General features: G+C 35.4%; 1 non-coding gene across 1 annotated transcript; it reads left to right on the top strand.

Annotated features, from left to right (window-relative positions):
• Window positions 1–926: 926 nt before the first annotated feature.
• LOC124889885 lies at window positions 927–1,033 on the top strand. The gene has a single exon (XR_007048798.1). It is a non-coding gene; the product is annotated as a small nucleolar RNA R71 (small nucleolar RNA).
• The last annotated feature ends 21,131 nt before the right edge of the window (window positions 1,034–22,164 follow it).

Raw genomic sequence — 22,164 nt, 5'->3', positions numbered from 1 at the left:
ATGCATCCTCTTCTGCCTTTATATACTTCTATAGGAAATATAGTGGTGGAATCTTCTTCACCTCTTCAGCAACTTTTATTTTCGAGTACTCAAACATCCTCAATTTTTTAGAAACTTGGTCGATACTAGTGGTGGAATAAACTCTGCATCTATCTCCTTGGTTTTCTTTGGAGTTCCTTCATTAACATATTTACCACTCCTCAAAGTGATTTCCATTACTTGTTTAGGATTTTCAATATAACTTGGACAATCACCTTAAGGCCTGGTATTTTTTTCTTTTGCAAACTGACCAATTTACAACTCTAAGCTCCTTGTAACTACTTTCCAGTTCATTATATCTACTGCCAATTGTTCTTTAGTAGCCATGATTTGCTTAAACATCTCTTCGACATTGCTAGTCTGAGTTATGGCTTGATTATTATGAACTTACTGCTGCTGAAACTGCTATTGTTGATTGCTCTATGCTGTATTTGGTGGTTAAGTCTACTACTTTGGATTGTAGGCGTTCCCATAATTCGACCTTTTAATATTTCCCACAAACATAACAAACTCGGGATTTGCAGCACACATTGTTGTTAAATGACCACTGTTACCATAAACCTCACACCAACCTACAGTCTATTAAATTGAATTAAATATGGCTGCAAGATGTGTAACCCCCAACATCATATTGCTTATCTAATTTTAAAGCACAAAAATCTAGACGGATATAACAGTAAATTAGTCCACCTCCAATATACGTGGAACTTTCTTTATGGTTCTTAAGGCTGAATACCACTTGGATTCCCTTTGGAAATTCAATTCAAAAAGGTATAAGATCATCATATGTCAACTTCAAAGCTTTACCACCTGTTGCTAAATCTAGTAAAATTTTGGTGTTACGGTCGAGTGCCTCAACAAAAGTATAAGGTAATACCTCATTAGACTGCTGATGATGTGGACAATCCTGAAGAAGATCCTTGAAGTGCTCCCAAGCATGATATAAATTCTTATTTAGCTTTTGTTTGAAGCACGGAATCTCACTATTCAATCTTGCAGTCTTGCAAAATAGAAATAATAAGATGAGGAATTTTTGGGCTAAGTCATCCAAAGTTGTAATTGAATTTTATGGCTCAGCGTTCAACCACTTTTTCCCTTCCCCCAATAGTGAAAAGAGCAATAGTGTCAGCCTTATATATTCTGTTGAAACACCTATCGAGATGAATGTTTCAATAATCTCCAGAAAGTTTCACATATGAACTTGTGAATCTTTATGTGAAAGCCTCATAAAGTGTCCACTAATGATCAAAGCTACACCATGTTCTGTTTTATCTCAAAATTATCTCTCGTGGTTGGTTTATGAAAAAGGGAGGTCAAATTTGTCAAAAGTGGGATTGCCACTTCACAAACTTTCATTTGGGTTAGTTAATCTTTAGCCATGAGAGTGGGATCTCTTTTTCCTCATGAATTTACAGGAATTGGTGGAGAAGTTCTGCTTCTCTCCTCAATTAATAGTACAGTTGCTCATATTCGGGGTTTGGTTTGACTAATTTCCTATCTCATGCCAGCCTACTTATTTATCAACCTATTTCCTACAAATTGAATACCAAAAAACAAGAATAAAGAACGAATAATATCTAAAAAGTAAAACCAAAACAAAAGTAGTTGTCAATTTACAAGTCCTTGACAATGGTGCTAAAAACTTATTACGCCCAAGCGCACATACAAGTGTAAATGGTCTCACTAAGTTATATAGTGTCCCTTTAACAAGACAAGTATTGATCCCATAAGGAATAGTGTTAAGCAACTATCAAATTCTAGTTCACTATTGAGATTTACTTAGTGCAAGCATAACAAAAAGATTTTTGAAATTGATAGACTAAATGTAAAGTAAACAGTACGTAAAGAAAAGACTTGAGAATATCAATGGAGGAAAGCCCAAGGTTAAGGCACTCCAAATAATCATACTATTCTATTGATCTACATTTGTTGTATTCCTTAACTTGGTTATTGATTCCTAGGAGTTATTGCATGATGACGGTCTCATAACCTCTAATCGTCTACCTAACTAGGATATTACAACTACATCGTTGGGCGGGGATCTAATAATCCAATTAGTTGCCTAAATCTATCATCCTACATAAGAATCAATCAATACTTCTAGGTATATCCCTATACTATTTGCTAATTCAAATTCCTTTTTTCATAAAAGAATAAGAGCCTTACTCTAGCAATCCCCACGTTCTATCATCCTATTCCCCCTCCCAAGATCACAAGGTCGACAATATATGTATTATAAGGTTAGATACTCCTTAAAATAGTGAAAAAAAGTATAAAAAAAATTAATATGATAAGAAACCAAAAAAAATTCAATTCACAATGACAGAAAACATGTTCATGCCCTTAACCCCGAAAAGGGAGCGTTTAGCCACTAATAGATGTAACTGTAATCCAATAAATTGAATACATGATTAAATCCATAAATGAAAAAAATAAAAGAGAGAATAACTCTATTTTAAGTGTATATAGTCCCATCCTTAATGCTTCAAATCGTCCTAGGTAATTACAATATATTACAAAGTGTTCTATTTATAGTTGAAGGCTTAAGCCATGTGAGAGATAAGCTACGCGTCGCATTGGGTGCTTCCTTTGGACTAAGCCACTTGATTCCTTGATTATTCCAATAAATAGAGCAGCTCGGGTCATGGGTTATAACTTTTAGGGAGTGGCACAACGCGTCCAATTCACGTAGCTCACTAGAAATTGCCTTCTACGCCAACATTTAGTCTTTTGCTTTTGTCTTCCATCACACATCTTATGGTATTGTTTTCCCTTTGTTTCCAGCTTTTATTTAATAAATATATAACCTTAATCAACTCACAAAGCATCATAAACGATCAAACACCAAATATGTGAGCTAAAAACAACGCAATATCAAGAGCGGTGAACTAGAAACACTATCTAAGACTAGGCCTGCCCTCGTTGATCTTAACTTATTGTTTCGACTATTGACTTGATACAATTGAACTTTGCACATTAAGAACAAGTTGTTACAAATATAATAAACAATTATAACCTTAGAAACTCAATACACCCACTTGAATCCATCAAAATCAACTTGAACAACACGTAGCTCAAGCTAGTAAAACTAGTTTTCTTGTCTAGACTTTAGATGATCAATTTAAACCCAAATTTGTTTGAAAACACCTTTAAGCATTGCAATTACATACTTGAACACTTAGATGCTTATTTATATTAACATCAACTAATAAAGCACATGAATTATTCTTAAAATAAGGCTAAATAAGCTGGGTTAGAAACACTAAAGTTCATAAATACACCCAACATCACGGAGTGAGACACAACGGTTTGGGAGAGTTGAGAAATCTCCTTTCATTTTATGGATCATCTTGTTCGTTCATTCCAACTTCAATCAGACTTGTTGAGGTCTGTGGAATGTGGCGCTTTGTTCTTTTCCCGATCATGGTGAGGTACATAGTGCTTATAGTCACGGTCTCTATCTCTCCAATCATGATCATGTTCACGGTCTGTCTAACCTTAATTCCTGCCTTTCCTTTAATAATCAGGACAAGAACCCCCCAAATAGTTTGCCAAGTACTGAATCTCCTCATTAAGATTTTTACCCTCTTTATCTTCCTTATAGGAATTTAATGTCATGACATTCATTGCTTTTGTGAGTGCACCTAGCACATATTTTGTCAAAAGCTAAAGTTGTGTCATCATCTTAGCCATGTTCTCCTCTATTTTTTTTTATCTTGTTTCCTTTGTTCCTTGTCAACCAAGGATGTTGTGGGATAACTCTTAGGAACCTTGGCATCTCAGGTATGCCATCCTTGATTTTTCTTAGTAACCTTCTCAAGTAAATTCATTGCGGGATGATAATCCAACTTTACAAAAGAGTCCCTCACCCCAATATCCACCACAGTTTTGTTGAGTAAGTCAAGAGCATGGTAGAAAATCTTGAGAAGAATCTTCTCTGGGACCTCGTGTTTTAGACATTGCATTAGTTTTCTGTTGAATTTCGCCAATACTTCATACAAAGGTTCTCCATTCAATTGCCTAAAGCTGATGATTTCATCCCTCAATTGAAGTATTTTGGATGGTGGGAAATACCGGTCAAGAAAGGTCATGGTGAGTTCCTCCCATGATGTGATAGACTTGCTCGGAAGAGATCGAAGCCATAATACCGCTTCTCCCCTTAGAGAAAATAGGAAAAGGTGAATCCGGATGGACTTTTTGGTTATATGTATGATATCAAAGGGTGCACACACCTCTATACTATTCTTATAATGAAGGTTGGGATCCTTATAAGCTTGCCTCCCCCAACCCCAAAAGTTCCTTCATTTGCAACATATGCAACATGATGCTTGTGACAAGAAAGACACCTTCCCATGAGTATATGGGATTCGGATGACACTTGAACTCCCAACTTCATTGAGTTTCCCTTCATCATCAAGAGGGTCGTCAAAAGACCCGATTTGACTAGCATTGTCGCTCATGGTTCCGTGTATGCTACGTAAATTACCTAAAACAAAAAGAAAAAGAACAACAAAAATAAATACACACCACTACGGGTATACCCTAAGTAAGAACCAACACCGCACAAATGAAAAATAAATTTCACTTCCCGACAATAATGCCATTTTGATAACGCTCACCTATGCCATGTAAAGTGGAAGAGGACGGTTGTTGTCAATATCCCAACTCGCATTGAGGTCGAATCCACAACGAGTGAAAGATAGAGTTTTAGTAGTGTGGGTAATTAAGTCCTACTAAGATAACAACCAAAGTGTTAGTAAAGTAAATGACATAACTGAAAATTTTAGGGGGTTTATTAATTAAGGGAGAGTGTATATCTCTAGTAACTTGATTTCACAAACAAAGCAACAAACTTTGATTTAAATACGATATTTGAAGGATCTTGGGATCATGTCAACCTAAGGGAAACTTAGGTGTGGGTGTGAGAGATTTGATGCACATTCTAGTAAACTTCTAATATGATAGGCTAGGTCTAGGGCCCTTGAGGATAATTTCTCAATAAAACCTCAAGGATTTCAATTGTTGACCCTGTTGAGTACCTAACAACTGTGATAGTCATATTCACCCACTACCTCAATTAGGGCATCCCTATTTCTAGGATGATACCGAAGGAATAAATCAACCACAAAATCACCCTTAAGTATAAGATAGTGAAAATGAGTAGATTAAACCTACTATTGCCTTGGTTCTCACACACCTCTTTCAAGGATGATGAGCGTTCCTATAGTTCACCCAAACCCCTCTTTCAAGGATGGTTTGGGCTTTTAAGAGCATGAAGTTTTCACTCACAAACCCATGAGGGTATTTGGGGTTTTTATCCACAAATTCTAACCAATTAAATCAAAAAATAGTATAACCCATTATAATCTAACTAGAATGTACACAAATACATCACAACGTACAACTAATTTGTACCTTAGTTTGTACCTTAGTTAAACATAATCCCAAGACTAAAAGATTTTGCTACTCATAAAGAAAATAGAGAAACATATAGCAAATGGGTTGATCAAAGAATCCATTCTTCATAGATATCAAAATCAAAGTCTCCAAATCAACTTTACAATTCTTGCCCAATTTAGGGTTTCAATTTCAATTTCAAAGTATTGTTAATCTCTAGAATGCCCAAAATGGGCAAGAGATTAATATTTTAAAGGATTTAGGGTCGACTACTGAAAATTATGAAACTGCCCTGAGCTAAATGCCACGTGACCATGTTAGCACCAAATTCACCGTAATCATAGCTACCGCGACCGCATATAGATCAACGCGATCGTGGTTGTTGTCTGTTTTGCCTAGCTACGATCGCGGTAACTAAAGCTTGTTTCTTCTCTTGGTATTCTGGCTGCACTTCCTTTCTGTTTCTTTGATCTTTTTTAGCTGAAGTCCACATCTTTCCATAGCATAACCTCTATGCCTGTAAAATATGTATATTAGTGCATTTAGTCATACATAAGTCTCTTTTATTCATTTGAAACTTGGTAATGTTCATGAATGTCGAGTGATCCATGAGCGGTAAATTCACCGCTCATTAACATATGGTAAGGGTAGAGGTCATTTTAGAGAGAGAACATTGATATCCACTAAAATTCTTAATAAAGTGGGGTCTCTTGAGGTAGAGTATTGACACGACCAAAACTAAGGCCTTGTCATAATAGGCATCCCATGTCCAACCAGGACTGGGGACACCCTGTTACCCAACCCAACCTCCAAATACATATACCCAGAGTTTGATGAATTCTGAATGTATAACAAAATATTATTTATTACTATTCCAGACTCTGGTATAGGTCTATGACCATGACCAACCCAAATAAGTCAAACCAATAACCAAAACCAAAACCAAAACCAAAACAAAACCTTAAACCAATACATACATCCCATACTAAATGAGTTCAAAAATAAATATATATAATATAAAACATAATAAGATAGAACAACCATGAATACTGTCAAAAGATATCAATCCCAACACCAATTCCAATACTAAGGCTGACACCACTACCGATATTGCCCATACCAACCCATAGTAGTTCCACAAAGCCTCTAACAAAAAGTAAGAAAATATTTGATTAGGACATGCCCCCAACCATAGCCAAAAACAAAGTCTATGAAATAACTGCAGTATGTAGAAACATCCATGACATGAAATAGAGCCTTCCAAAATATGAAAGGTAGTTCTACAAAGCCTCTAACCGAAAGTAAGACAATATCTGATTGGGACAAGCCCCCAACCATAGCCAAAACCAAAATTTATGAAATAACCAAAGTATGTAAAAACATCCATGGCATGAAATAGAGCCTTTCGGAATATAGAAGCTCACTATTTTAATCCAACTGAGCTGATCCCTAATTCGGTCACTAAGTAGAAGGGGTAGAATGTCCGATTCCTGCATCGCATGGGGATACAGCCGCTCAAAGACAGGTTAGCGAGTGAATGCTACCATACACTCAGGATAAGGATAGAATAATGCCAACCTTTAAAACCAAGTAAACAAATCATATGCATTTACAACCATATATATTTATATATAACCATACTGGGAAAAGGGACCGAGTTTAGCATGCCTTTAAAATTATTTACCTTGGTATGTATAGCTTAACCATCCTAAAACCACCAATGGGATATATGGGTCGAGTGTTACCCCCTAAATGGGCTCCAATGTGTGTAGCTGCACGAATTGGATATACCATAGGAGTATGGGATTCTTGAGTACCCTTCGCTTTCCAAGATATATATGTACAAGTGTACTTAGGGGATTCTCATGTACCCCATAAGTACCATGTGTGGTTGTCATGCCTAATCCACATGTTAACAAACATGAGTTTCTGATGTCCGTCCATTGGACTCACACCTTCAGGGTTAGCTATCACACCTCTCCATTATTGCCTAATTAAAACCATTAGTACACAAATAAACCACCAATTCCATTTATTATTAACCAAGACAATAAGTAGTGGTATCATTATACCGACTATAGCTTTCAAGCAAAGTCTTTAGCCGACCTTTTAAAGATAAGGGATTCCTATGTACCCATAGATTACATTATTAAGTTTACTTAGGGGAATCTTATATACCCCACAAGTGATCATTATTGAGTTTGCTTGAGGGATTCTATTATACCCCACAAAGCTTTTAATTTAACCAACTATAACCACCAAAACCTTACATTTAACCATTCAAAACTATTTAAACCATTTATCCTATTTAGGGTTCCGTTACCAAATTATACCATGCTATAGTTCAATGAAAGTCCAACAATTTAACCAAAAAATTCTCATAGGTATTTTATCAAACTTGTTGGGAGTATAGTATTTCCAAACCCAAAACCAAGTACCAATTACCCATTCCCATGCAACCAGATATTCAAACCACCATAATAATATAAAAAATATAAGTAAAAGACATGGGAAAACTATAACCAACCTTTCTAACAAGAACCCCCCAATGTATATCCGAAAACCCAATACCATACAACATCTGTTCCATGAAAACAAGTTATAAAATATGCCATTAGTTGGAACTAACAATGTGGGTGAAGTAACATGACTTAGATTAAGAAGATAATGGAGAGAAATCACCCTTGTAAGCCCTAATTTGCTCCTATTGATGAAACCCTAGCCTTCCCTAACCCAAAATCCATAGAGAGAATTTGAGGGTGTTTAAAAAAAGTTTGAGTGATTTGAAAATAGGTTAAACAATGCATCAAAAGGGTTATAAGTCATGCGGACTTAAGATGTTAAGAGGGAAAATGTCTAGATTAACCCCTAACTTAATATGCATAAAATTCCCGTAGGAGGGTACGACTCTACCATACCACCCGTACCCTATCGTACGAGTAGTACCCACCACTCATACCCTAGTCCCCCCTTGGACCCCCAATAATAACCAACATATAAAAAACAAATCCCAATTATAGCCATGCATACGAATTTACCCTTAACCCATATCTAGGCAAAATCAAAATGGGTTGACACTGTCCAACATACGAGTTGGGCCATACCACTTGTACCCTATCTCACGAATTATGGTGAGCAATATACTCAGATCCAAGTGAAGTTACTAAGCTTCAGATTAAGTGAAGGATAACCCAAACATATGATGTGTCACCCACTATATGACTTATACTCACCTAAGTTATACCTATTTTAAGAACTCAACCACCCAACAATAGACAACATATAACTTGGTCACTAGACCTGTACCCTTAACATAGACTAGTATAGTGAGTCATAATTTTTATAATGCTTAAAACTCGTGAAATTTCTAAGGACCAAAACCCAGGGTGTTTTAGTCTCCCCCGCAAGGATTATTCATCCCTAAATGATGGATAAGGTAGTACAAGCACGAGTTACACCCCAAAATAACCATTCCAACCTTTAACTATGTAAGAAAACAAAGAAGCAAGGAAATCAACCTTTCTTTAACCATGTTAGAAAACAAAGATGTGACCTAGAACACATACTTTTCTCACGAATATCTGGTGTAGAAAATAAATGCAAATAATTAGACTTTATGTCCTCTTTCACTTCCCAAGTAGCTTCTTATACATTGTGGTTCAACTATAGAACCTTAACCGAAGCTGCATCCTTGGTCCATAACTGACGAACATACCGATCCAAGATTTCTATCGAGATCTCTTTGTAAGATAAGGAATCTAGATACCTAATCCTTCCAAGGGAATAACTGATGAAGGATCACCTATACATTTATTTACGTAGAGACATGAAATACTGGATGAACAGAGCTTAAACTAGAAGGAAACTATAATTTATATGCAATATTACAAACCCTCCTCAAAACCAGTATTGGCATTAGTATTAGGGATGATACTGTTGGGCTGAATTTATGATTGTTCCATCCCTTTATGTTATGTTATGGAAAATAACTTAGTTTGGTTATGTTTCTTACACTTTATCTTGTTATGCGTTTGGAATCCATTTGACTCAGGGTACACATTTGGGTGGTTGGGTTGGGTATCGGGGGTGGTCCCCAGTCCTGGTTGGACTGGTTGGTAATGGATGGTTGTACCCATTTAGGTTCATCAGGAGTATAGACCTATCCTAGAGTCTTAGATTATGCTTACACTTAATCCTGTTATACATTTGGAATCCTTCCGACTCAACGTACACATTTAGGTGGTTGGGTTGGGTATCGGGGATGGTCCCTGGTCCTGGTTAAACTTAGAATGCCTATTTTAATAAGGACTCAGGTCCATTCATGTCAATAAAGTCTCCAGAGATAGTTAGTGGGGTAAACACTAGCATGGAACTCAAAAATAAGGATAACATAAAGCCAAGATCAATAGTGTTAAATCATTTAAATCCGTTACACATAATCAAATGCATATATATATATATATATATATGTATGTATATCACATGTCGGGATAGGGAACAAGGCTTAACATGCAGTTTAAGAATTTTGCCTAGAATGTGTAGCTTAACCATCATAACATACAAGGCACCCATAGGATATTGGGCCCAGCTCTTCCTTAGCTGGTAGGGCCTCAGTCCATGTGCATGAACCAAAGGGTATACACATACACTATGGGGGACTAAAACCTCCCTGCATATCAAGGTGAAACGGGCACCAAATCATGTAATATAATATGGGGGACTCAAACCTCCCAATCAAATGATAATAATAATAATAAGAGGGACTCAAATCTCCCTAGTCATTTCGACACCTACGTTAGCAATCGCAGTTTCTAGTATCAGTCACTTGGACATCCACTTTCATGACTCAGCTACACAACCCTCTTTTAAGCCTAATTTAAAACATTTATCACTTATTTCCATTCATTAAACTATATTTCACATTAAGGCATGCATTGTTGGTATCGTCATTCGAACTATACTTGCAAGGTAACAACAACCTGCCAAAATAATTACATTACTTAGGGGAATTCACAACCCCTTTTGTTCAATTATGCAATAGCTTTTGTAACACAAAATCCACAAGGTTCAATTCTAAACCATTATGCCTCATTAGCTTTTCATATTATGAAAAACTTCAAGAGTAGCTCAATACGCGTACTTTTCATATTCAAAACCAATTTCACAATATGTGGTTGAGATCATAACCACTTCAAAAGTCACAAGTTTGGGAAAATCAGAATTCCCTAGTTCTTCACCATACTTATGCATCCACAAGGTCAAAATGTTAATTAAATCATGGATAATCATGTGAACATAGGAAAACATTGTTCAACAACGAGAATTCAAAACCCTCAACCCTAGATTCAAAACAAAGATAAATATCTCATGAACAACACTTTAAAACATATCCTCTTAGAAAAATTAACAATAGGGAAAGAGTAACATGCCTAAAAAACTAAGTTTCACAAAAGAAATCCAACCCGTTGGCCCTTGGATGACCTAATTCTTGGAAACACTAAGTATGGCTTCTTGAGGGACTTGAGAGAGCTTTGGAAGTGTTTGAGTAAGATAAGAATAAAAAATAACCCCTTTTAGTGCTTTATGAATTTGGGGTTTTAATTGGTTGAGAGGGGAATTGTCCAGAGTGCCCTTGAATTAAAAGCTGAAATTTAGTCGTCGGTGTCTATTGGTCACAATACAACTAGTATAGACTTATTATGACTCGTCACCATGAGTCATAGCCAATATAGTTCCTAGACATACAGTTGAACGTACAACTCAACTAAGATGACTTATAATGAGACCCTATGACTCATAAGGTCTAGTCAACATAGAATCCAATGGGGTAATCACTGGACATCCTGTGATTTACCCCAAATGACTCGTAATGAGTCCTCATGAATCTTAGTGAGCCACTCATACCCATAGAAAAACTTTTCCCCATAATTACTAATTAGGTTACGATTGGGTCCCTAGGACCCATTAAGACTCTGTACGACTCGTATCCTCAAGTCGTACTCTAGAAAACAACTCCAACACCATTCACTGGACACCTTACAACTAGGGTCACATAACCCGTCAATACCCCATATGACTCATAGGATGAGTTGTAGTCAAGACAGTGAGGATAGAATTTCAAAATTTTCCAAAGACCAAAAACCTACGGTGTTACAGGGTCATTACAGTATCTACCATTAAAATTCATATTTATCCTTAAACTTAAAACTAAGAAAATGGTAAAAATAAGTATTGGATAGAAAATATCCTCAAAAGACATCAAGAAAGCACTCCAATGCATAGTCACACCATAGAACTACCATTCTTACCATAAAACCAGAAATATATCGCATAAGGACTTATCAGGTGACAAAAGTAGCATCTAAGGCCAAATTCTAAATAAAGCCAAATTTGTATATCTCCGAACTTCCTATATACGTAAAACTGAATCAAACAAATTAGAAGGCATATATATACCCGACTAAACTAAACCTGACCAAGACACCACATGACACTAGTTACCACCATAAGACCAAAAATTATCATCAGACCCACCCAAAGCCAAGAAACCCACAAATCATATCACTATACACCAAAACAAAATCGGCCTACTTAAGGTCAATGCAATGACTATTAACAAAACCATGTTGCTGCCCTAGTCCAGAAATTGGTATGAAAGATACACAAAACTTCAAAAGACACACTCAACGCACTAGATTACCACCCAATAGTTAAAACCTACAACTTAACCTTATGAGGTAATTGAGAATCACCATAACACTCTGTAACCCATAGGCATGAAAGCTCTAAATGATACTTAAAACTCAATCTATTCATCAGAATAACAATTTCATTCCCCATTATACAAAAGCCATCAAACGTCCTAAATTCCTCATTAACCTAGTAGAACAAGGAGTCTTTTATGTACCGCACACCTAAAAAACCTGTCGTAATAGAAAAAAATAAGCTCATAGAGAGAGTGCACCAATAATTATATCTCACTTACGAATGCCTAAATCAAGGATTAAACGTTGAATAATCACCACTAACTATGCATAAACTCCTGATGAACCACATGTTTAGCACTTTAAATTTCTAATTCAAACCCATTGCTAAACTCTGAATATATCAAACATCCTTATGGACAATTTCCTTAATATTTCCTTGACTTAATTTTCCTATTAATATTTCTTCAACACAAGAACTATGAAATAGAGACACTTCCTCCAAATCAAAACTTATGAACAAAAATATCCCATTTGGGCACATATCTATAGAAGTAACATTTGCTACAAGTAAATTTTCGTTCCATTCAAAACTCTTTTAGAACCAAAGAAAGAATCCTTCATAATCTGAAATCCTTCAAACCTAGCTGAGAAGGGTCTCAATACCATCGATTCCCATCTTGCAACAAAGAGCATCACTAACCAAGTAATTGGTACACAAGGGATAAATGCCTAAAAATCTTCCCTTATCCTACTTGAATCTTTCAAACATAATCAAAGTTGGCAGTACCAAATTCGTCATACTATAAGGATCTTCTCAATTAATCAAGTAAGAACCACTCGTCATACCACAAAGTCGATATCATCAATATGGATGATGTCGCCCAAATTACACCTCTCAAAAGTATAAAGCAGTATCTAAATCAAATGTAGAATCCAACAAGGTTGGGGTTGATCATATGAGAAATAGGCCAAAAAAAATTTTAGAGTTTATCAATGAATTAGGAAATAAGTAAATAAAAGCGGGGGTTAAAAGTGAATAGTCATATTAATAATTATTTGTTGATTTAAATGTGATTAATATGAGATGAACACTAAGATTGTGTTCCCTATGACATTATAACTCCATAGATTGTTTGTTCTTAACACTCTACCCCAATGCCTTGCATTCTAAATCTAACAAGAAATATATATCACTTAATAGTCACTCAACCTTGGTTACGTGAATTTTACTCATGTATCCTCAAACTCAGAGTGTTGCATTCTAGCCCTTATTGTGTGATCTCATATTAACTATTCCCATTAAGGTTAAAGTTAATTCAATAAAGGTTGATAGCTTTAAATTTCTATTATTATTTTCTTTTCCCTATCTCTACCCCTCTCCCTCTCAAACAAATTTTCAATATAGGCAAGTTCCTAATATTTGCAACCATCAAGAAAGTTATCAATTAAAAGAAAACTAATATGCAATCATCAAGAAAGAAATTAAATCAAAGAAAATACCAGTACTTGCAAGCATACAAGTCTAGAATAACTTTACACTCCCTAGTAATGGGGTTTAGCTACTCATGATCATAATCATGCAAGAACAATTCATAGATTAAAACAAAATTGTCCACTTACAAGAATAAGATGTAAAACAAAAATCTCAAATTAATTAAAAGCTCGAATAACCAATATCTATCGTTCAAAGATTAATAATGTGTTTAAGAACCTCAAAATAATGTAAACGTATGTAACTAATAATAAAACCCAATAGGTTCATTTATATATACAAAAATGAAACTTATCCTAAACTATGTAGGAAAACTAGGTAGGTAGCCTTTTACGACTCGAGGGTGGAGTTGTGGATCAAATCCATGATTCATGGCTCTTAATTGTTGAAATCAGGCTCAAGTTCAGTCTTCAGTACATGAATCATGGTGCCACCCACTAGATTTGGATATGAGTCACAAGTATTGGATCTACTCATAATAATTTGACTTTGCCTTCCGATGTAGAACTCAACTCATAAGTTCCACTCTCGAGTCATGGGTCAACTCTTGAGTTATGGACTATAATTGTGAGTTATCAATTTGTCTGCACATAGCCTATTTCCATCCTTTTTCTTAGCTTCTTCTCCAAAACATATTTTTCTACACAATCAACACAAAAATACATCATACCTAACAAAAATACCTAAGTTCTTGCATAACTTCATTGTTTTAAACACTGAAAGTTCTATGAAACAATGGTAAATCAATACCTTCAACTAAGAATTTTGACATGTCCTCAGTAAAATAAAACACAAAAAACATTCACGATGCTTAACTAAGAGAAACCTAAGGTACCTACAATAGTTAATTCATTTAATTCAATACAAAATTTCAACCCCCTCATATACACAACTTTTAAAACCATTATGTGTATATATGTAGCACAATATCATGACACAAAGGGGATCAACTAATGGAATCATATTACTAACAAACAACCAAAAATGTATGCAAATAACATTATCTGTACAAAAAAAAGCAGCTAACAATACAACCCATTACCTTTACAACAAAAAAAAGTCTTATACTTTCATAGCATAATAATGAAAATCAATGTAGGGACTACATCAATGCACTCACGCTAAAAAAGAAGTTCAAGAAATGTACATGAAATACCATAGGCTTGCTCTTATTTTCTATGCCTTAGTTTTTTAGATAATTAGACTAGGATCACTATAGGACTATTCTCGTCTTGTAATGTAAGCTTGGGGGAGGTATGTAGCATATGGGTAATAGTTACTCAACACTTCTTGACACTACATTTATGGTTTTGGCTCCAGTTTTTAATGATGCTTATTTTATTCTCCATTATTTTCCAATTGGGTGTGGTTTTGCTTAAGATTTTTCTATTTATTTCTTTTCTTTCTATTATGTTGTTTCTTTTTTTACTCTATTTTTTATTTTTCTACCACACCCAACCCTATCTTTTTGTTTTCTCAACTTTTTCTTCATACCCATATCTAACTATGTACCCCTATGATAGTCATCCTCAACTTAGGCAATTTTATTAAGATACATAATGTCCAAGGAGGGACCAAGGCAAAAATAAGTACATTACAATTAAAACTAGGAAGTTGAATGAGTTAATAGAAGTCACTTTAGGCTCAAATTTGGGATCAAAGGATATTTATTTTCATTTGTTCGATCGTTTAGGCCAAAAGTATACTTTTTCAAGAATGGTTTATGATCTTGTCCCAACCAACTATCCTATAACCTAGGCAAAACTAACCAGGCAAGTTCTTGATCACACATAAAAAGTGAACTAAGTAAGCACCCTACACTCACATAGTATAGGGTTATATCATCAACTACTACCTGTCTGATTCATGCAATGCTAAGCTTCAATTATTATTTCCCTAATACTAATGTCATAACAAGATCCAACAATGGTCATAAATTCATATCTTCACACTACACAATTTTTAACAAAAATAGGAGGGTCATTGTTTATTCATCATAAAAGAAAAAAATATTTGACTTACTGAACTAGGGTTCCTTATTTTTACCGTAATCAAACATAACAAACATAGCACAAGCATAACAAAAACACAATGAAAAAATAATATCCTAAGCATGTCATCTCTACTAACATAGAACGATCTAGGGAAAAGAGACACGACAAGAAAAATCTTGAGTAGTGGTACACCTCACCCCTACTAAAAGTTATTGCACTGGCCTCAATGCATAACTATTATAAAAAGTAAAACATGGGTGTGGATACATACTTTGAATGCTCTAGGTGCTGGATGTCGACTTGCCCCCAGCTGAGGTACAAGAAGGTACATCATGCTCAGTGTTAGGAGGTGGTGGTTACTAACTAGAAGAGTTTTCCAAATCTTACTATTTATACCCACTCTAGTCAATATGAAACTACATAAGTGACTTTTTTTATTCCCTCTTCAAATCCCACTCAAACTCTTCAGAAATACCACTCTGCTTAACGGGCTCTTATGCCCGCTTTTTCTTAGTAGCCGGGGACTTATCAACATTATTAAACAAATTAATTACCTAGGGTAGTGGTGTGGGTAGTGTCTATGATATGGTTGTTATAACTGGGTGGATAATAAAAGTATGGCTCTCGGATAGTGCATAAACCATGGACCTTAAGGAGGTCACCTTTTCTCTCACAGTTGATAAATCAGGAATCTAAACCTCACAAAATCTCTCATCAATCTGGATCTCAAAGTTGTTGATCCTACCATGCATCTCTCTAGTAAACCACTCCATCACAATTATCATGTGATTATCAACCCATGCCTCAGATGTCTCAATAGTAGTACACACCCACTGCCTAATTTGAGTCAACAACTTGGCTAACTGGGTATTTGTGTGGGACTAGAGCTTACCTATATTTATATGCCTATCCACTAAATTCTATAAAAACTCATGACATACCATAACCATACTTAAATTAGAAAAGTAGTGGGCACTATAGATTAGAAGGCAGAAATGAAATACCGAGGCCCCTTCACAGCCTGCAAAAGCTGAATGCTTTACCTGCCAACTACTCATATCATTCTTAACACCCAGTGTTGGACTCTCTACCTTCTCATTAGACTCTAAGGTCCCCTCAAATAAGACATCTCTAGATGATATATAAGGTTGTTCCTTTTTTTATACAACTATATTGGTGTTATCTCTAATAAACCCTATGTAACCTATTTAGGTCACCTCAATTAGATAATCAATACCTGGTAGTGCTATAACTTTTGCTACATTAAATAACCGTTGAATCAAACATAATAATGGTATATTGGTAATCTCTCTAAAGGCTCACTAGTGGATCTCATCTCAAAAGTGCTGAGCAAAGTTTATATTATATCCAACTATGATGTTAGCCATAAGAACAACCTGGTCCAATCCAAGTGAATAATTATCTCCCACCAAAAATAACCAATTTCAAATAATAGACCACCAAAACATCCTTAAGAAGTATAGAGTAGACTTCTTAATATTGTCCCCCCCCCCTTGACCCAAGGGGAATCAACATCATGCTCAGCAATCTATGAGAATCCCAACATACCAAATCTTGACTCTTCTCCTAAGAATTCACCATTTTTGGTTCTTAATATCCCCAATCATATAATTAAACTCTGTTGTAGTCATAAGCATTTCATGTTTGGGCCCAAATAGAAATCTCTAAATCATCTTCTTAGATATATAAACCCCAGTAGCTCTAAGAAAGGTATGTTCTAATGGATTTTGGTCCTAATTTCTCTATCTCATTGGTGTAATCATGTCTACTTATATGTCATATGAAGTATAAAACTCATGGATTAACTTTGGACTATATAATTTGAAAGGCTTACCTATCTATCCAAGCCTGTATCTATCAAATGTGGCCTTAATATCGAGAATACTAGCCAAGTCAATTTTTCTTTGTGGGGTTCTTTGACTATGTTCCATCTAAACCCATCTCACTCAGTCGACTCAGTATCTCAATCATAGATGTCCTTCAATAACCTATACGAACCACCTATTATGGTTTGGAGTTACAGGTACAGTGGAGGTATTACCTATACACCTGAAGCTAATACAGTAGCATCCTCACCATTATCTAAAGACTCTTCTCCCTCCTTAGATTAAGAAGCATCTATATCTCTCTCGCCACTACTTAACTCTACTAATTTCACCCCCTTCTTAGACTAGGGAGTGACTGTATCCTTCTCATTATCACCAAAATTAATGGCTTCCTCTCCCTCATTATACTAGGGAGAAGTAGGAAAATGTTGCAGTGATCTCTGACCATTCTATATTTAGATTTTTTTCTCGTGCAATTAAAGCTAGTATGTCCTATGGCCTATTTTGAGGTCTAACCTATGGCAAAATCTGAAGTGCAAGCTGCGATGGAGGATGTATGGTAGTCTTGTTGCACCTTCATTTTAAGTATTACACCATTTCTGGAAAGGTATCAATTAGGCATCATCCACCGAGTACTCTTAAATGGTTCCACTTTATTCAGATGACTAATCTCAGAGTTAGACTATTTGTCTTTGGCTCGGGCTATTTTGCTGGTGCCACACATATTTTATGTTTGTTTTGGCAACATGGTACCTGTATAGAGGAGCACTAGTACCAAAATACATAGATGGGTAGATATTTAAAGCTAATTTACAATTATTCTCCATTCATGGGTCCAATTCGTTACTCGTTGACAATGCTCATGAAATTTAGGATCAACTCAGGAGTCTAATCCACGACTTATGGATTGAGTTCACTAATTGTGACCCTAACTCACTAAAGCTATACCAAACTTCTAAGATTCAAATGTCATGTTTGATTCCCATGAGTTCAATCCACTACTCTTGAATGTAATTCATGAGTGGTGGGTTGGACTTGTGAGTTCAAACCTGAGGATCAACACCTTTGCTCCAATATGTCAAATTCAATTTCTAACAATTTTTAACCTACTCAATTTAAATTCGATCAAACATCACAATTCCACATATTTAATTTATATTAGTTTAATTTTTAGAAATAATTACTCATGATTTTAGCCTTATTTAGGGTGATGAAGTAAGTACTCATAAAACACGCACTCAAATTCAATCAATGAACATGGATTCACTGTGGATATGTAGTAATCAAGTTTGAATAGAGTGAACATACCTTTGCACAGAGGAGAAATTGAATAGAGTACAAATTGATTTTGCACTAAAAAGCCTCTCATATGTAGGAATAGGGTCGTGGTTGGTTTGATTTTAATAAATATGAAGTAGGGTTTGTTTTGAATGGTAAAGGAGATAAATATGCATTGTAATGTTTGAGTTTATATAGAAGTCAGTTTGTTTTTACTTTTAAAATGGGTTAAGGATTTGTTTAAGGGAATAAACCAAATTTTGGAGTTTAGGGTCGGTCGCGTGGGACTCCAGAATTTAAAATCAAAATTTAAAAAAAAAATAACTCATTTGGGCCTACAAGGTCACCTATGAGTCATAGGTCTAACTAACGACTCATGGGTCAGGCTCATGAGTATTTTGAGACCTCATTTAGCTTATGATTTGCATGACCTGACCTATAATCCATTGGTATGGTTTATGACTCCTGGGTTGAAGTCTTGGGTAATATTCTGAGATAGTGAAATACACTCTGATTCTCATGAGTCTAATCTATGATTCATAGACTTGAGTCCTGACCCATAGACTCTACTCTTCAGTAGACTTACTTGGAATTTGCTAATTTTCCCATGTTTTCCTTATGCCATTAATTATTGAATACTTTATTTTCTGAGCAAAAGTAAACAAATTTAACACTAAAACCTTAGGTTGCCTCTCAAGTAGCACTTGATTTAATGTCCTGACATGACATAGCTATGTTGGGTACTCAGACATCACTAACAAGTCCATGATTTACTCCCATGATGTACCAAAATTTAACATCATGGCATGACCTAACTCCTTTGACTAGTTAGACTTTATTAAGTCTTAAATCCCCATGTAACTTAATCTCTTCCATGTGTCCCATATAGTGCTTAACAAGCTATCCGTTCACCTTGAATGGAACATCACCATTTTACTTTATCTCGATTGCACCATGTGAAAATATCCTCACCATAGTGAATGGTCTAGACCATCTAGAATTCAACTTACCATAAAACAAGCAATGTCTTAAATGACACAACAAAACTAGATCACCGTGTTTGAATTCTCTCTATTAAATTTTTCTATCATGGTACAATTTTATATTTTCCTTGTATAAGGATAAACTCTCATAGGAACGAAGGTGGAACTCATCTATCTCATTTATCTTCTCCAAATGTAAGTGTGTATCATCTATCTAATAAAAGTTCACTTTTTCACTGACTTATGCTCAAGTTCAACTGAAAAGTGAGATGTTTTTCCATACATAAGCTGATTAGGAGATACACCAATAGAAGTCTTGTATGTTGTCAAATAAGTCCATAATATATCATCTAGAGTTCTAGACCAATCAGTCTTATTAGCATTTATAGTTTTTGCCAAAATTGATTTTATCTCCCGATTAGAGACCTCAAATTTCCCATGTTCACTCCATATTTCTCAAGTAGGGATCTAAAAAGGTAATTGAAAAAGCGAGACCCACCATCACTAATGATTGCTCGGCGGTACCAAATCTTGAGAAAATATTCTTCTTAAAGAATGTTGTAATACTCTTACCTTTATTTTTGGAAGTGCAATTGCTTCCACCCTTTTTGAATCATAGTCAATAGCCACTATGATATATTTCAACCTATGAGAAATTCACGAATAATTTCATAAATTTGATACCCAAACCATCAAACAAATCAAGCTCAAGAATTGGTGTCATAGGCAGCTCATTCCTTTACAACATATTGATTTGCCTTTGGTATTGTTCACAAGAGCTAGCATAATTATATGCATCCTTATAGATAGTAGGCCAATAGTAACTACATTGCAAGATTTTGTGCACAGTGCGAGTACCTCCATAATGATCCCCAATTGGGATGAATGACATCCCTTAAAAGTACTCATCATTTAAACCTTGAAAATAGACCTTCGAATTACACCATTGGCATAGACCCAAAAAAAGTGTGCCTCATGCCAAAGGAACTTTCTCACCTCATGCATAAATTAATTGAGCTATTCAAATGACATATCTTTTGGGATGAGGTCATTTTCCAAGTAATTGGTAAAGTACGTAAACAAAGGGATTAAGTCTTGTACGGCTGCCAACACTTGCTCACCTATAAGAATATCATCAATTTTGAGCTTATCCCCCAGTTTCAACATTTCTTCCTCCTCTAGGCATGACAAATAGTGAGCAACTTAGTTTTTGGTGCCCACCTAATCCTTAACCTCAAAATCAATTTTTTGTTATAGATGTTCGCATCGAATCAACCTCGTCTTTGCATAGTTATACACCATAAGGTACCTATGAGAAGCATTATCAGTGGGCATGATGACTTTGGTGCCAATAAAGTAGGATCAGAATTTCTAAAAAATGAACACCACTGCAAGCAATATTTTTTTAGTCATCATGTAGTTTTTTGTGCACTGTTCATTACTTTGCAGGCATAGTAGCTGGAATGAAGTAGCTTTTCTCGCATTTGAAGTAGGAGTTCCCCTAGTGCCAAACACTAAAATCACACATTACTTTAAATGGTAAGGTTGAATCAGGGGACTTATTAATGGGAGTTAAAGACAACCCTTCTTTGAGACACTCAAAAGCCTTAAGGCAAGCATCATTAGGCACAAATTTTACCTCCCTCTTTTACAATTTACATAATTGATTTGCAATCTTAGAGAAATCCTTGATGAACCACCTATCGAAACCTTGATGACCCAAGAAACTCCAAATCACCATCCCAAAAATTAGTGGGGGAAATTTTTTCAATTATCTCAATCTTAGACTTATTAACCTCTATCTAGTATTAGAAATTTTATTCCCGAGGATGAACCCCTCTTTTACCATAAAGTAATATTTGTCCTAATTAAGGATCAAATTTTACTCTTCACATCTTTGCAAGGCGCTAGAAAAATAAACCAAGCAATTATCAAAAGAGTCACCATAGTTAAAAAATCATATATGAAAACCTCAATAGTGTCTTCCACTATGTTGGAGAATATGGACATCATACAATGCTTACTAGTGTCTTCCACCATAAAAGTGGTTTTCTCTTGGTCCTCAATGTTGTTAGAAATATAATTATACACCAAAAAACCATCAAGAAGACAATACCATCCTCTACTATAAAGATGGTCTAACATCTCATCCATGAACAACATAAGAAAATGGTCAATTCAAGTCCATATATTAAGTATTTGTAGTCCATGCATTCTCGCCATCTAGTGACTGGTCTCATAGAAACTAACTCATTCTTCTCAAAGAGGACCACAATGATTCCACCCTTCTTTGTTATCGATAATTGGATAAACCATACCTGCATCTAACCATTTGACAATTTCTTTATCACTACTAGAAATTGGGTCTATGGCAACAAATGTTTTACCGATAGTTCAAAAACTGTTGCTATAGATAGTCTATAGCAA

This window comes from Capsicum annuum, chromosome 12 (assembly GCF_002878395.1).
Source record: "Capsicum annuum cultivar UCD-10X-F1 chromosome 12, UCD10Xv1.1, whole genome shotgun sequence".
NCBI lineage: Eukaryota > Viridiplantae > Streptophyta > Magnoliopsida > Solanales > Solanaceae > Capsicum > Capsicum annuum.
Note: the sequence above shows the minus strand (reverse complement) of the source record. Positions and strands in the feature narration are given on the sequence as shown.